Raw genomic sequence first — 15,855 nt, 5'->3', positions numbered from 1 at the left:
ATCTCAAAACTGCCAGTATGGTCACCTGGTTTTTAAAAATCCCCTCATTATGGCTAGCACCCTGACCTGGCTAGCTCAGGTGAGCCTGATCTCATCAGATCTCAGAAGCTAAGCAGGGTCAGCCTTGGTTAGTAATTGGATGGGAGGCCTCCACCAAAGACCAGGTTTGCAGGCAATGGTGAACCACCGCTGTTAGTCTCTTGCCATGAAAACCCCACCAGGGGTTGCCCTAAGTCAGCTATGACTTGAGGGCACTGTCCACCACCGTTATGGCTAGCAGGAGGAGGGCAGAGAATACCAAATTAGCAAATGTATGCAAGAGTGATTTATCTGCCTCATGAAATGGCAGTGGCAGAGTTGGGGTGACTGCAGTGGAAAGATTTATTATACAGGGTGTACACAAAAGCCGCCTGGAGAAGGACCGTCTGGGAGTCAGGGCAAAAGATACTCCAATCCAGGAGTATCTGAAGAAGTGAGCTATGGCTCACGAAAGCTCATACTCTACCCCAAATTTTGTTAGTCTTATAGGTGCTACTGGACTCTTGCTCTTTTATACTGGGACTCCAGCGTCCTTTAAAAGGTGGTGATGTTTCCATAACATTCAGGAATTAAGCGCTACATCTAGCCCCCCCAGGAGCAGATGAAGGTTTTTACATAACTCTAATCCCACCTCCCTGAATTAAAGGATTGTAGGACTGGCTCCATTTCTGTTCAATGGCAAGCCAATGGCTAGTTTGGGCTTGTTCTGTCAAAGGCTGCCAGCTGCCTGTACACTCCCGATCCCTTCCAGCTACCTCCCCAGCAAGGTGTCCGTTAAACTCCATGCAATATCGGGTGTCGGAATTTCCTCTTCACCCCTGCCATCCCTGTCGCTTCCTTCCTAGATCGAGATGGCCCTTAGGTGTTTGCCTCATTGCTGGCAGTTCTGGCAAAGCTGGTTCAGGTGATAACAATGGACTAATTGTCAGGGGATGGGGAGGTCAGTGGCGGTCAGCCACACACCTGTTGTTATTGTCCTCCTGCCACGGCTCTCCAGATATCTGCCCTGGGTTGAGTTCGTTCCTGGTAGACTGATGACTCACTCTCTCCAACTGTCAGTATGGCAGAACAGCAGTACTCAGTAAGTAGTACCCCAGCAGTAGCAGCAGTTACTACTAGCAGTAGTAACTACGAGTAGTAGTAGCAACAATAGTAACTAAAGCAGCAGTAGTTATGACAACAGTAGTGACCACAGCAGTAGCTGCTACTTGTAGTTAAAGCGGCAACAGTAATTAGTAAAACAGTAGTAACAGCAGCTAGCAATTCTTTCTGCAGCAGTAGCAGAGCCAATAGTTACTACTATTACTACTACTAGCAGCAATTAATAGTACTAGTTACTATTACTATTAACAACTACTAGTTAAGACAGCAACACATTGCACTGCTTACCCTACTGGAGAAGATCTCCCCTGAAGGGGATCCTCATTTATCTGGTCTTTTTCTTGGGGCCTTTCTGAGCATATGAAAGACCGTGATCTACTCCAAAGTTGGTAAGGGTGTAGTTGTTGTGGCTTTGTAGTAGACTAGATGCCCAATGGCCTACGAGATCCAGCATCCTGTTTCAGGCAGTAGCCAATCAGATGCTCAGGGAACGTCCCAAGCAGGGCATAGAAGCCAGGATTTCTTACTACTCAGATACTGCATCTGAGCATGGAAGTTCCACTTAGGCATCATGGCTGAAGGGCCTCTCATCCACAAATCTTTCTAATCCCCCTTTAGAATCATCCAAGTGGGTGGCTGGAACTCCATGTGGCAGTGGGTCCCACAGGTTAATCACTTGTTGAGTGAAGAAGTACTTCCTTTGCTCATTGGGTGCCCATGAATTCTAGTATTACAAGTGAGGGTGGAAAATGTTCTCTCCTTCCACTTTCTCCACCCCATGTATAATTTTATAAACTTCCGTCATGGCCCTCCCCACCCCCCACTTCAGTCCTCTCTTCTCTGAACTAAGAAGGTCCAAACTCCTTAGCTTCTCCTTGTAGGGAAGGGGCTCTACCCCCTTTGATTGCTTTATTTGCCCTTTTCTGCATCTCTTCCACCTTTGGAGTCTGGCCTTGCCTGTCAGATGCTGCTCTTAAGGCACACGGTGTGGTTATGAAGTCCAAACCAAGACTCAGCTTGCTTAGTGACTAGACTGCTCTATGTAAGAACCCTGTGAAAGCTGGTGCCAGCTTTGAGCAAGTTGAAAAGGATCTGAGCAAGAATTACTCATTAATTTCAAACACCCTCCCCCAATGTGTTGGTCTTATTACGGGCGACCAAACCCTGACTGTAGAGTTGTTAGCTCCAGGTTGGGAAATTCCTGGAGATTTGGGGGGTGGAGCCTGGAGAGGGACCTTGACGGGATATACTGCCATACAATCTACTCTCCACAGCTGCCATTTTAACTAATCTCCGAAATCTGAAGATCAGCTGCAATTCCAGGAGATCTCCTGGCCCCACTGGAGGATGGCAACCCTAACTGAGCATTTGCAAGCTGATGATGATGAACATTTAATGATTTCCACAGCTAAATTGCCTCCTGGTTGTCTTTCCTTGGGCTGGAAGTACAGGGGAAGTTCTGTACCCCGCTGCTGAACAGCAATTTATGGCACTCCAGAGGGAGATCAGCTTTATGGGGGAGAAGGGGGCCATTGTCCAGCCAAACAGGAGCAGGCTTCGGCCTTGATCTGAGGAAATCGAGATACCAAAGTGGTACACAACTAGGCTGGAAAACAGGAAGGGAGAGGCACGGCAGAGGTGGGGTGGGCATCCGTATGGACTGGGGTGGGAAGAGGGGGGAGACGAGACAGGGAAGCTGGCTGGCTGTGTTCAAAAAGGAGACTCCCAGCCAGGGCCTGAGAGAAGAGGTAGGGTCTGAATCCGAAAAGGGGTTGCTGGTGCAGTGGAAAAAAACAGGCATTGCCCTTTTTTTTTGCTTGTAGCGAAAGCCGGTTGTTAAATGGCCCTCTGCGGATGGGAAACCTGTCCCCAGATAGAAGCCTTATTGTATAGCTTTGATCGGAGACAGCTCGTCAGTTCTCTGCCAAGTGGAAATATCCCATCACTCCTAAATAGGAACGAAAGAGCAAACAGAAGAAATTGAATAAACTGACAGGCCCAGTTTTGTTTTTTTAAACTCTGTCCTTGATTGGGGAGGGGTGAGAAGTGATGGGCACGTAACTCTGTCTCAACAGGTAGAGATGTACAGGGCCTGGGCCAGGCAAGCCAATGAATAGGGTTGTCAACTCCAGGTTGGGAAATTCCTGGAGATTTGGGGGTGGAACCTGGTGAGGGTAGGATTTGGGGAGGGATCTCAGCTGGGTATAATGCTATATAGCCCCCCCTCCAAAACAGGTATTTTCTCCAGGGGAACTGATCTTGGTAGTCTGGAGATCACTTGTAATTCCAGGAGAACTCCAGACCCCCCCCCCGAGGTTGGCAACCACATGTGCAGGGCCAATTTGGATTGGGACCATAACACAGAGGGAGAAGGAGTTAAATTCCTTCCCCGTGTCATTTTGCTGATCTGAACTGGCTGCAAGGAGCAGCTGTTTACCCAGATGGGGAAGCTCACGTGTATGGAGGGACTTAATGATGCAAGTTGACTTCCTCAAGCCACCCAGCACCTGTGTTCCCACCCAAATCAGGCCTGTGTGCATAAATTCTAAACACAGGACTCTCAGTGTGTGTCTGATCAACAGGACCTTGGTTTGATACATTTAAGTACACAAGATGTTTGTAATGTGTGAATTTCTCCCTAAGAACTATCTTTTTAAAACCTCTGGAAGGTGCAGGACAAAACTGATGTAATTAAATAACAAAATGCTAACCTTATTCTAGTTCTGCGCTTATGATGCCCTGGCTCCCTCGATAAAATCAACCAGAGTTTACTGGCTGAAAGCTAAGCATATATTGTTGGATCGCAGTGCTGATAAACAGCTATACTGTGCTGCGTGAAGCATTTTGCCTTAAAGCACACTACTGAAAAATGGCGTAATGAATGAAGAGAACTGAACTTTTGCTTCCGGGGTGGGGATGGCCAGGCATCTACTTTTTTTGTGGGACCTCTTTATTTTATGTTTGGGGAGTAGATTTGAGCATACCACAGCATCTGAAATTTCTAAGGCTTTTTAGATCTGTGTCAAAGGCTCGGCTCAGGCCGATGTATTATGCTGAATAAAAATAGTCTGCCCCACAATCATTTAAAGACAGTTTTTTGCAACCTGCATGAATTACACAATAATTAAGACAATTTTCATATTACTGTTATGAGTTCTGCTGTTGTAATTGGCAGAGGAAGGGGGGAAAGCAAAGCGTAGCGCTGAGGCACCATGCTACTTGGCCCCTGGAAATTGTGCAGTGGCTCAGATCATGATGGGACATCCAATGTTGGCTTGGTTGCTCCTGCCAGGAGCAAACAGTCTCAGGGGCAATGATTTCTATGGGCAGGGGAGTCAAGAGATATAGCAATCCTGGACAGTTGCACTTCAGGCTGTAGATAACGAATTGCATCTTGGAAGAGTCCTTGCATGTAGAAAGTTAATCTCTCAGCAGGAAGTAGTGTGTACAGTTTGGGTTGCTACATCTTGACAACATGGTCTAGTGCAATGGGCAGCTAAGAGCACTCCATGATCAAGGGGCTAACAGTGATGGAGTCAGCTCCTACCTTCATGGAGGAAGTCTGGGGTCTTGGCTCACTCATTGCCTCGCAAAGGAGAGAAGGGTGGAACGCAGGCTGTCAGGGCCAAACAATTTCCAGGCATCCCACTGCACCTCTGACTAAATGTGGGCTCAGATCCCTCACTGGGTGATGGGGCGCTAATCATGTTCTCTCAGCCTGCCCAACCTTGCAGAATTGTTGTGATGATCAGGGAAGGAGAACTGGCAGGAGAACAAAATTAATAAATAAAGATATTTACTTCTCAGTAGACCTAAGCAGGTCTTGGCTGAGGACAGATTTAAACTTGATTCACATTTGGCAGTGATATCCTAAACAAAGTTAAGCTTTTAATCCCATTGACTTCAATAGGTTTAGATTAGGGTGTTTAGGATTGCCCTGTAAATCTCTCAGCGTTGTGCTAGGCCAGCTCTCTAATCTGACTACACTATCCCATTCTCCCCCCCCTTCCCCACCACCCTTCTTTAACATAGGCATTCTGTCATTGATCCAACCTTTAAAAAAATCTAATGCATCAGAGATCTAGTGCAAAACCAGTTTCTTATGACATTCTCCAACACTTTAACCACTATACTGTCCTGGGTCTGGAGTTTAGCCAGATCTGCTGAGTGTAGCTAGCATTCAGGGATGGCCTTCCCCGCTTTTTGTGTTTTGTTTCCCTATCTTTTTATCAGCAAAGGCTCAGCTTTCTTGATTCAGTATAATCTTCTGCACATGCTTTCTTTGGATCAAACCCCTTGAATGCGGTGGGACTTACTTCTGAGTTAAATAGACGTAGGATCAGGTTACTCCCTTTTGCTCATCTGCGGAGACGGTGGCATGCGATGAGACAAGCCGGCCGAATTCTTTGCTTTTCCTTTGCAGCAAGCGAAACATCACTGTTTGCACTCGGAGTATCAAGATAGGAACCCTGGTCTGGGTGTGACAGTTTCTTTTCAGATTTCTTCTATACTGCCCTAGTAGAGTGCCAAATTACATGTGACACCCGCATTCGGGGATTGGAAGGCCTGATAGGAAATTTGACACTGAAAAGCAACTGCAGGAGTGGAACAGGATCAGGGCCATGACAGAGAGAAAAGTGGTTTTTAAAATTTCCCTGGATATTTCCATGATTGAAAATTTTCCTCTACCTCTCGGTGGTTTAAGTCCTGGTGGTTTCAGGCACGTAGCTGTGTTGGTCTGTAGCAGAAGAGCAAGATTCGGGTCTAGTAACACCTTAAACACCAACTAGAGTTACAGGGCATGAGCTTCTTCAGAAGTGTTCCACTTCTAAATATATCACATCTAAATATATCTGAAGCAAGGAGCTTTGACTCTCAAGCCCTGGAAATCAAGTTAGGCTTTAAAGTGCTACTTGCCCCGAATCTTGCTTCCTTCCTGGGATTTAAAGCATCCTGGTTGGAATGGGAAGAACATTTTTTAAGAGGGAGAAATGGTGTAAATGGAAGAGTGAACCCCCATCCTCTCCAGCAGTGTAGTCCTGATAGGGATACCAGCCTCCAGGTGGTGGCTGGAGATCTCCCAGAATTACAACCGACCTCCAGGCCGAAAAGATCAGTTCCCCTGGAGAAAATGGCTGCTTTGGAATTATGCCTCGCTGCAGTCCCTCTTGTCCTCAAACCCTGTTCTCTCTTAGGCTTCTTCCCCTCAAATCTCCAGGAATTTCCTAACATGGAGCTGGCAACCCTAAGCCCCACCATGCTTCCTTTTTAGTGCCAAAGTACACCTCAGGAGTTGCAACCAAGCATCAGGTTCATCTTCATGTGGCCAAAGGCCTACGGTCTTTGCTTTGGGTTAAAAGAACAACCAACCACTTTGTCGGGTGTGTTTCTTAAGTCTGCGGTAAGCCACAGACTGGGCCTTGCCTTCTCCGTCTCCTCCTGGGTTTTGCACTGATGTGTGGAAGTGTGTGCACTTGCTGTGCAGTTGCACCGTGGGGTGAACTTACTGGACGTGGCACAAGCTTTCCGTCACTGTGCCGTGTAAATCCTGTTCTTTGATGACTGTTTGGATTCTTCCTTCCCCCCCCCATTTAATATAATATATTTTATTTTGAAAAACAAAATAATAATAAAAGGGGATACGGAAAGAAAAAAAAGGGATTCTGTAACATATAAATCGGAGCTATAACATATATAACCGAATATATGAACCACAAAGTATTTCTTCCCACCATCCCCGTACTTACTTATATTAAAATACATTTATATTCAACATTTTAAATTACTAATTTGATAATTAATCCCCTTGACTGATAATTGTTCTTAGTTTTTCGTAATTTTCAGCTACATAATTGAAAATGTTTGGATTCTTCCTTGATGCTTCCTTCTCAGAGAGCAAAATCGAAGCTATAACATATATAACAGAATATATGAACCACAAAGTATTTCTTCCCACCATCCCCTTACTTACTTATATTAAAATACATTTATATTCAACATTTTAAATTACTAATTTGATAACTAATCCCCTTGACTGATAATTGTTCTTAGTTTTTCGTAATTTTCAGCTACATAATTGAAAATGTTTGGCTTCTTCCTTGATGCTTCCTTCTCAGAGAGCATTTATAGAGCCTTTGATTTGTCCTTGGTGGGAGCAGCTAATTATTAACTCGCTCGGTTTTGAGTAATGGGGACCTCCTTCCTCAACCGTTGGGCTTTCCAGAAGTCTCACCACACCCTAGCAAATGCATGGCGTGGGGAAACAAAAGACCTGTCCTTGTGGGCTGTGTGCATCTTGGGGGGGGGGGGAGAATGGGTGGTGTTGTGGTTTAATCATTGTGACTAAGCATGTTGGCGGCCTTGGAGTTGGTAAGACAATAGCTGCGCCAAGGTTGGAGTTCTTTCTGGCGCTGGAGACATATCGTTACTTCTGCATAATCGAGAATTCCTCTAGGTAGCCTTCTGCTCCCTAGACATGCTTGGACATGCTTGTTCTAGGATTGCAACTGAGTTCTGATTCAGGCAGCGCTATGTAGCTGGAAACAGATGCTGGGCAGAAGGGGCTGGGACAGGCTGGATAAGAACATAAGAAAAGCCCTGCTGGGTCAGACCAGTGGCCCATTTAGTCCAGCATCCTGTTGCACTAGGGTCACCAGTCTCCCAGTGGTAGCGGGAGATCACCCGCTTTCACCCTCTGCCCCCCACCACTACTTACCTGGCTGGTGGTGGAGGGGAAGGCGCAGGAATGGGCCACCCAGGCGCACTCCAGGGCAGTGCTCCTGCGCTTGTGTAAGGCCATCACCTGAAAGTGATGTCATCAGACGCAATGTCATCGCGCAGGCACGGGGCACAAGGAACACAGAGAGAAGATGAGTGCCTCCTGCCGGGAGAGTAAGGGGACCTGGTAACTCTGCGTGGCATACTGTGCCCAGCCCTACTCTGGAGCAGGACATAAAGAGATCAAGGCCCTCCCCTGATATTGCTTTCTGGCACTGCTATTTGGAGGTTTAGTACCTGTGAATGTGGATATTCCATTTAGGACCCTCAGATAGACATATCTTCCATGAGTCTGTCTAGTCTCATATGCCTCTGGCCATCACTACAGCAAATTCAACATGTTAATTGTTCATTATGCAAACAATTATTTCCTTTTGTTTGTCTACTGCCCATCTACTTTCATGTTCCTCCCTTAGCCGTCTCTTTTCTAAACTGAAAAGTCCCAGACTCTGTAGCCTTTAGTCATAGGAAAGGTATTCTAGGCCCCTAAATGGTTGGATGGATCCTGAGGGAGGATGGAGAAGCCAGCAGAGCAGCTGTTTCAAAGAGAGGCAGTTCGAGGAAGATAGAACTTGTGAGCTCTGTCAAGGCTGTTTTGGCATCAGGGCAGCAGAACCAATGGCACCTAAAACCTGGCCTGGCCTCTGTGACATCACAGCAGCTGGACCAATGGCAACTGAAGGGGCTGAACCTCTGAAACCTGCCCTGGGCACTGTACTGTGACATCACAACAGCAACAACAACAAGGTGCTTATATATCTCCCTGCTGGACAGATTAGTGCCACACTCAGAGCAATAAACAAAATCAGTGTTATTATTACCTCCACAATATAGCTGGGGAGCTGGGGCTGAGAGGAGTGGCTTACCCCAAGGCCACCTGCAGCAGTGGGAGCTGAACTAGTACAGTGCTGATTCACAACAAGTGAGCCACTTAATCACTATGCAACAGTAGCTGGACTAATGGCAACTAAAAGGGCTGGGCTCTGAAACCTGCCTGGTTTAGTGTTCTGTGACTTCGTAGCAGTTGGTCCAATGGCAACTAAAGAGAATGAGACTTTGAAACTTGGCTTGGCTGCTGTGTCATCGGAGCAGGTGAAGGCTGCCAGTCTCCAGGTTTGGCAGGGAGTTCTTCCAAAATTACAGCTGATCTCCAGACTACGGAGGTCAGTTCCCCTGGAGGAAATGGCAACTTTGGAGGGCAGATTCTATGGTAAGTGTTCATAAATCCACTAAGCTTCCTCCCCAAACTCCGCCCTCCCCAGGCACTGCTCTCAAATTTTGAGGAATTTCCCAAGCTGGATATGGCAACCCTGGAGTATGTAGACCAACGGCATACACAGGAACTGCCTTAAACCAAATGAGATCATTGGTCTATCAAGGTCAGCACTGTGACTGGCAGGGGTTCACCAGCAACTCAGATTGAGGTCTTTCATGTCACCTCCAAATTGATGAAGACACCAAGGACTGAACCTTTTGCACGTAAAACAGGGTGGTCTGCTACTAAGCCACACCCTCTTTCCAAATAAACAGTAACTAAAGGTGGTGGAACTTCAAAACCTAGACGGCCTCTGTGACATCAGAGCAAGTGAGCCAATGACAGCTAAAGAGGATGGAACTCTGAAGCCTGGCCTGGCTGCTGTGACATCAGAGTAGATCAGCCTACGAGGGTAAGGTATGGGGCTAGAACCATCAAAAATCCCAGTGTGGAAAAGACCGTAGAGGACCCAAGAACTATCAACAGTATTCAGTTATGTAACTGAGAAACAGCAGCTTAAATCAACAACAGCAAAGGTTCTCTTAAAAGTAAAAATCTCCCTTAAATTTGGCACAAGACACACAGGGATGGAAGCATTCCATTTCACCCCACCTGTGCTACTTAGAAATTTGACACTTTTTGGGTTTTAGAAGCTCAATCCAGTGCTGAGAGATGGAAGGCCTTTCCCTCCAGTTGCAGCCCTCCCTCCCACCTGTATTGAACAGGAAAGCTTAGAAACTGACAAGGTCACTTCTTTTCTTTGCACAGGAGGATTTCCTTGTTGTTTTAAGCTGTTTGAAGTGGGCAGAAGTTTTAAGCTTCTGGCTGGTAGCACTTGAATGTATGATTCAAGAGAAAAGGCATCATCAGGTTTCTCACTGTAGATAAAATTGAGCACATTTAGGAGGCGAGTTCTAGTCCAGCCCCTCACATGCCGAGTCAGCTTTCCATTCCCCAGAAATGATTCTGGTAGGGGGCTTTGAAAAATGAAACCCTTCCTTTGTAGCCTGAAGGAATGCAGCCCCTTTGATCAACTCTGCATTTGGCTACCTCCTTACTACCTCATTCTGTTGCATGTTGAGATCTGTTGCATAGAGGCTAAGTGGTTGGGCTGTGCAGCAGCACTCGGCTGGTTTGTCTCCCAAGATTGCCATGAGCTCAGCAGGTGGCCTTGAGTAAGCTACTCCTCTCAGACCGGCTCCTCAGCTGTATTGTGGGGATAACAATAACACTGACTTTGTTTACCACTTTCAGAGTCTCTCTACACGAAACATCTTACATGAGAACACTCAAGTGTAGGGAGACGCAATGTTAGCCAGGGAGCGTAGTTTAATTAAGCGTAGTTAAACTGGAAAGCGTAGTCAATTTCACCTTACTACACAGAGCTGGCAGAGTGGGGCACTAATCTATCTAGAAGGATGGTTATATAAGAACGGTTATTATTTATTATTATTTATTATCATCAAGCTTCAGTTAGTGGCCCTCCCCCCCCATCTTGTGGCAGAGAGTTCCACCCATGAATAATGCATTGCATAAAGAAACATTTTTGCTTGTCTGTCCTGAAACTCAGACTAGATAAGTCGCTGAAGGTCCATGACTGGATCCTCCTGACTTGTAGTTTATCCTTAGAAAGCAGCCACGGGGAGGGGGGCTATGCTTTGGATTGGGGTCATGGTTGTCTGGGGTGTGTGTTCATTCAGTGGTGTTAACAATATGATCTTTGGGGTAATGACAATCCAGTTCCCAAGCTCATCAACCCCCGCCCCGCCCATGCAGTCTGTAGCAAGAAAGCCCTACGCATCACACCCAGTGTTGACCTGCTAGCTGAAGAAGTGAGCTGTGACTCAGGAAAGCTCCAACCCTACCACAAATTGTGTCCGTCTTATAGGTGCTACTGGGCTCTTGCTCTTTTCTACTGCTACAGACAGACCAACACAGCTAGCCATCTTGATCTATCACCAAGTGGGCTTGTTTGTGGAGACGGTGCTATGGGTGAGACGAAGCTTGTTGCTTGTCTATTCTATGCTTCACACATGAATACATGAAGCTGCCTTATCCTAAGTCAGGCCCTTGGTCTGTCAGTATTGTCTGCTCAGACTGACAGCTGCCCTCCAGGGTCTCAGGCAGAGCTCTTTCACATCACCTATTTATTGATCCTTTGAACTGGCAATGTCAGGAACTGAACCCAGGACTTTTGGTATGCCGAGCAGAGGCTTTACCAATCCTCCACAGCTGCTCCCTTTAGCATTTCAGGTATATATTAAAGGTGGATAATGATATAACTGGGGGCTTAATTTAGTAAATACTAAAAGGAGGGACCCCATAAGATCATTTAATCTAAAGTTAACTAAAAGCACAGCTTCACAACAACCCTGTATGGTATGTTAGGATGAAAGAGCATCTGGCCTGAAGTTCCCTCAAGGGAACTAAACCCAATCCTCCCCCCCCCCACCCCACCCCCGGTACTGCACAGCAGCACCTGTCCATTAGGGGAGAAGCAGGGCAGTTTCTGTATTTATTTTCTCCTAATGCGTTCACTTCGTTCTTACAATATTTATTATTAATTTGGAACGTTCCCTGCCTGTCGGTTTTCTCAAAGAGGCTCAAAGCATCTCACCATAAACAATGGCAATAAAATGGTTTGGCAGCACATGAACGCTCTGAAACGCCACACAGTGACCCACTGATGCTCCGTTTGTCTTCTTTATTTGTCCTCTTTGCAGGTTTCTTCCTCCAGGCTATTGCTAACAGCAGCTTCCTTGGCTGCCTGTCGAGCGCTTTCAAAGAAGGTCTTTCAGTCAGCTGGGAATGGTGTTTGCTGTGGGCTATGATTCACGTTCCTCGGGGATGTTGTGGAATGGGGTAAACTCTGATTGTCCGCTGAATCTATGAAAATGGCTTCCCTTCCTCTGATCAGTAGCGTTGCCGACCTCCAAATGGGGCCAGGAGATCTCCCAGAACTACCACTCAAATCAGTTCCCTTGGAGAAAACGGCTGCTTTGAAGGGGGCATTATACCCCACTGAGCTCCATCCTCTCCCGGAGCTCCACCCCAAATCTCCAGAAATATCCCAAGCTGGAGTCGGCCATTGTTATCAACCGGAAGGGATTGGAATGGCTGCTGTAGGTCTCCTCTGCCACTGATGGTGCTTTTGTATGGGACCAGAAACCTTCCCCTGACACACGCTTAGAAGAAGCATGGTTGCCAACTTATGCTTGGGAAATACCTGGAGATTTGGGGGTGGAGCCTGGAGAGGACAGGGTTTGGAGGGAGGGGCCTCAGTGGGGTATAATGCCATAGAGTCCACTCTACAAATCAGCCATTTTCTCCAGGGAGAGAAATTGTCATTCCGGGAGATCTCGAACCCCCACCTAGAGACTGGCAACCCACACCCAGCGTCCAACGCAGGATGCTTATAACCAGGCCTCCCTCAATCCCAGTTTCCAGCCCCCAAGGAAATGAGAAGCGAGAGAGAAAATAGCCTCCACATAGCAACGCTCTAGGAATTTCCCCTAGTTTCTATGGTACAGACCAAAGAGATTGGGGGAAGCAGCCTAGAACAGCAGTGACATCAAACTCTGTCTTCCTCAAGCACTGCTCCCCAACTCTCCTGGCATTTTGCTGAGGCAGTGTAGGGACTCTTTTGTTCAATGATCAGAGAAGTGAGCAGCTCCATGTTGGCATCCACCCTTCCTTCAGCCACGGGAGGTTGGATCCCATAGTTCTGTTCTGCCAATAGAAGACGCAAGTGCAGTGGAAGGCTCCTTGTGTGAAAGAAAATACCACTGTTAGGGGAACAGATCCATAGGCGTGATAGCAGAATGGCTGGGGAGGGAGCCCTCCAGCATTCTACCTCAGTTTTTTCCTTGGCCTGGCCGGATTAAACAGAGAACGGCCTCTGATTCCCTGGTTGGCAGAGGCAATGAGGCAAAACGTTGCTTCCTGTTCATAAGAGATGGTTGAAGGCGGGATGCCACTTTAGGATTACTCGTGTGTTTTCCTTTTCCTCGGGAGCTGCTGGGTGAAGGATAGGTGCTGATACCCGCCTCTGCAGACATCCGCTCCCTGTAGGATGGGATTGGAAGGTTGGAGGCCCATTGCATAAACACCAAATTATTACCAGTGTTTATATAAGGAAAGGGGAAGGAAGAAGGACTTGGTGAAGAAGGTGAGGTGATATGATAACCATCTTCAAGAACTTGAAAGGTTGTCATGTACAGGATGGTGTGGAGTTGTTTTCAGCTGCCCCAGAAGGTTGGACCAGAACCAACAGGTTGAAATTAAAAGAGTTTTTGGATAAACATTAGGAAGAACTTTCTAACAGTTAGAGCGGTCCTTCAGTGGAACAGGTTTCCTCAGAAGGTGGTGGGCTCTCCTCCTTTGGAGGTTTTTAAGCAGAGGTTAGATGGTCATCTGACAGCAATGCTGATTCTGTGAACTGAGGCAGATCATGAGGAGGAGGGCAGGAAGGGTTGCATCAGTGCTTAGTTCTCGTGGCCCTTCTTACATGCCCAGGGTAATGCTGATCGCCGCCTGGGGTCAGGTAGCAATTTTCTACAGGCCAGTTTGGCTAGGGATCCTGGAGGTGTTTTGCCATCTTCTGGGCATGGAGCAGGGGTCACTGAGGCAGTCGGGGGGGTGGGGTAGTTGAAAATTTCCTGCATTGTGCTGGGGTTGGACTAGATGACCCTAGAGGTACCTTCCAACTCTATGATTCTATACAGAAAGAAAATCTCAAACAATAGGGAGTTTGTTCCAACACACTCGGAATGTCTGCGCACGTGTGTGTGCAGACACAAATGTATACACAGTTGTTGTATCTGGCCTTACGACAGGAAACAAGCGTACAAAAATCATTGTGGGACTTTAGTTTCAGATGTTGGTCTCTAGTAGAAGAGCAAGATTCGGGTCCAGGAGTACCTTAAAGACCCACTAGATTTCCAGAGTATGAGCTTTTGAGAGTCAGAGCTCCCTTTGTCTGACTCTCAGAATCTCATGCCCTGGAAATCTAGTTGGTCTTTAAGGGGCTTCTGGATGTGAATCTTGCTCTTGTGGTACTTTAGAAGCTGTTAGGGAATTTGGGGCAGCCCCCTGTATACCAGTTAAAACCCATCAATCTAGATTACCTGTGAATGAATCCTTTCTGCGCCCTTTCTGTTTAACATTCTTGTTCCTACAATTAATGACAGTGTAAAGGCCTCGAGAAAGCACAGCATTTTCATTGCACACCAAAGGTTATAATTGTTTATGTCCACAACTTTTGGCCCTGACTTTGGGCATATGCGTTCCTATGTCATATTATGAAACTGTTGGTGCCGTGCAGAATGTTTTTATTACGGCGACATTTCTAAATGCTAGTCATGACCTGTCAATCCATCACATTGAGGAAATTACATAACTTTGATTTGATTATTTGAAGAACTATTTCTTTATAGAAATAGTATGAGATCCTCTGGACTGTAAACAATATTGTCTTGTATTGCTGGAAAGGTATAAAGGCAGGTGCTGACAACCTATTGTTATGCACTCAGCTTTAAGCATGCGTGCATCAAGTTTATTTCTCCTTTTATAGTTACCACGGTTTGTTGCCTTGGAAAGTTTCTCAGACCTGAAAAGGGGGAAATCTAAACTGGCTGCTCAGTTTCCCCCCAACAAAAGCCAAGGCTCGGATCCCACCATTATGCTAAAAGTCAGAGCCCTTCTCCATTGCCATCCTGTGGTGGAAGAGGAATGTCCTGCCCAGGGCTTTATTCCTGGTAAAAGAGGTGGTGGAACCCTAGGAGAAAATGGTCACATGGCTGGTGGCCCTGCCCCCTGATCTCCAGACAGAGGGGAGTTTAGATTGGAGCGGCGCGGAGGGCAATCTAAACTCCCCTCTGTCTAGAGGTCAGGGGGCGGGGCCACCAGCCATGTGACCATTTTCAAGAGGTTCTGGAACTCTGTTCCACCGTATTCCAGCTGAAAAAAAGCCCTAGTCCTGCCAGAGGAAGGCACCTTGCATTGGAGAAAGTTTCTGTTGGTGGAAGGGAACCTTTGGATCAGCCTGGTCTCCCTAAGTGTGCAGGCCGGTGCATGGGGAAAAGGACCTATTTCCTGAACCACATCTCCAGACACCAGCAAAAAGAGAGCATGTGTTACCAGGAAAAGGAGTATTTTAAGTACTTTGTATGCAAGCCAGCAAGACAGACTGACACAAGCTGCAAGCTGCACATGTGCAGCCATGACCTGTGAGTTTCCAAATAGTCTGCCAAGTAATAACTGTTTAGCATTTATATTGTAGCACTTTCTGTGCTCCGAGTACATTGTAATCGTTATAACAACCCTGAACGGTAGGCCAGTTTTATTACCACTCCCATATTACAGGGGCTGTGGGTGAAAGAGAGAGAGAGAGACAGATCAAATGTCTAAGATCACCTAGTGAGTTCTTAGCAAAGGCAAGATTTGAACCCGGGTCTTTGCAGAGCACAGCTCAGCTGCTATGCTAACCAGCATTACCAATTGCATCAAGCCCTGGATTGTAATGCATGATGAAATTAAAGTTAGCTTCTTTGCTGCATCAAAGAATCATGGAATGTGGTTTTGTGGCTATGATACCTGTATATGAATAACTAAATATTATTGATTATGAATGGCACGGGGACAGGGACTTTTCCTCGCTCTCATACTAATGGACCGTCATGCGT

This window comes from Eublepharis macularius, chromosome 12 (genome assembly GCF_028583425.1).
Source record: "Eublepharis macularius isolate TG4126 chromosome 12, MPM_Emac_v1.0, whole genome shotgun sequence".
Lineage (NCBI taxonomy): Eukaryota > Metazoa > Chordata > Lepidosauria > Squamata > Eublepharidae > Eublepharis > Eublepharis macularius.
This window is presented reverse-complemented; position numbering follows the sequence as displayed.